Raw genomic sequence first — 2,025 nt, 5'->3', positions numbered from 1 at the left:
GAACGGGGTGGTGTACCTAATAAACTGGGCAGTGAGTGAATATAAAAACAGTACCAGTCAAAAGTTTGGACACACTCACTCATTCAAACAATTTTATACATTTTAGAATAATAGTGAAGACATCAAAACTATGAAATAACACGTGGAATCATGAAGTAACCAAAAAAGTGTGAAACAAATCTAAATATATTTTATATTTTATATTCTTCAAAGTAGCCACCCTTTGCCTTGATGACAGCTTTGCACACTCTTGGCATTCTCTCAACCAGCTTCATGAGGTTGTCACCTGGAATGCATTTCAATTAACCTGTTAGGGCTAGGGGGCAGTATTGACACGGCTGGATAAAAAACGTACCCGATTTAATCTGGTTACCACTCCTACCCAGTAACTAGAATATGCATATACTTATTGCATATGGATAGAAAACACCCTAAAGTTTCTAAAACTGTTTGAATGGTGTCTGTGAGTATAACAGAACTCAAATGGCAGGTCAAAACCTGAGAGATTCCTTTACAGGAAGTGGCCTGTCTGACCATTTCTGGAACTTCTTTGCCATCTCTATCTTTTACTAAGGATCTCTGCTCTAACGTGACACTTCCTACGTCGTCCATAGGCGCTCAGAGCCCGGGAAAAACCTGAATGTCGTCATCCCAGCCCCAGGCTGAAACACATTATCGCCTTTCTCAAGTGGCCGATCAAGGGACTCTGGGCTTAGGCGCGTGACCTGACCGCCCCCGTCTTTGTGATTTTTTTCCTCTGTTTGCCGAAAAGGAGATTCCCGGTCGGAATATTATCGCTTTTCTACGAGAAAAATGGCATAAAAATTGATTTTAAACAGCGGTTGACATGCTTCGAAGTACGGTAATGGAATATTTAGAATTTTTTTGTCACGAATTGCGCCATGCGCACGACCCTTCTTTACCATTTCGGATAGTGTCTGGGACGCACGAACAAAACGCCGCTATTCGGATATAACGATGGATTATTTTGGACCAAACCAACATTTGTTATTGAAGTAGCAGTCCTGGGAGTGCATTCTGACGAAGACAACAAAAGGTAATCAAACTTTTATAATAGTAAATATGATTATGGTGAGTGCTAAACTTGGGGAGAGAGAGCCGGAGCTCCTCCTCGACCCTCCCACCGAGCCGTCCTGGTCTGCACTTAGGGGGACGAAGGCCGCACGGTGGCGGCCTGCGACTACCTCAGCCGCGGAAACCCTGAGGTTTCCGATTGATGATAAAGCGACCCTCAGACAGACGTAGCCCCAGGAGGAACCTGGGGCCGCAAAGTGCGTTCGAAGTGTCGATGATCAATGTGTCCTGCAATTCACATTAGTTCTCGCAGCTAGCTGCGTTCTTCATCGACGCACGAGCCGAGTGATCCACCGCTAAGAGTTGTACTCTTTTTGTCCAGTTTTACGCAGAGGCTATAGGCTAAGGCAGAGATGGGAGGTTGCCCTCCGTTCCTCTGCCCGCCCTTCGCCAGAGCGTCTAAATAGCTAGCCCGTGATGCCTGGGCTATGTACTTAGAATATTGCAAAATGTGCTTTCACCAAAAAGCTATTTTAAAATCGGACATATCGAGTGCATAGAGGAGGTCTGTATCTATAATTCTTAAGGTTAGTGTTGCATTTAGCTGTCTTCTGGGTTTTTGTGACATTATATGCTAGCTTGAAAAATGGGTGTCTGATTATTTCTGGCTTGGTACTCTGCTGACATAATCTAATGTTTTGCTTTCGTTGTAAAGCCTTTTTGAAATCGGACAGTGTGGTTAGATTAACGAGAGTCTTGTCTTTAAATAGCTGTAAAATAGTCATATGTTTGAGAAATTGAAGTAATAGGATTTTTAAGGTTTTGAAAATCGCGCCACAGGCTTCAAGTGGCTGTTACGTAGGTGGGACGAATTCGTCCCGCCTAGCCCATAGAGGTTAACAAGTGTGCCTTGTTAAAAGTAAATTTGTGGAATTTCTTTCCTTCTTAATACGTTTGAGCCAATCAGTTGGGTTGTGATAAGGTAGGGAT

At 43.5% G+C, this 2,025-nt stretch overlaps 1 non-coding gene across 1 annotated transcript; it reads right to left on the bottom strand.

Annotated features, from left to right (window-relative positions):
* Positions 1-1,246: 1,246 nt before the first annotated feature.
* LOC123724649 (5.8S ribosomal RNA) lies at positions 1,247-1,400 on the bottom strand. Its single transcript, XR_006757190.1, has one exon. It is a non-coding gene; the product is annotated as a 5.8S ribosomal RNA (ribosomal RNA).
* Positions 1,401-2,025: the final 625 nt, after the last annotated feature.

Source organism: Salmo salar, chromosome ssa10 (assembly GCF_905237065.1).
Source record: "Salmo salar chromosome ssa10, Ssal_v3.1, whole genome shotgun sequence".
Classification (NCBI taxonomy): domain Eukaryota; kingdom Metazoa; phylum Chordata; class Actinopteri; order Salmoniformes; family Salmonidae; genus Salmo; species Salmo salar.
Note: the sequence above shows the minus strand (reverse complement) of the source record. Positions and strands in the feature narration are given on the sequence as shown.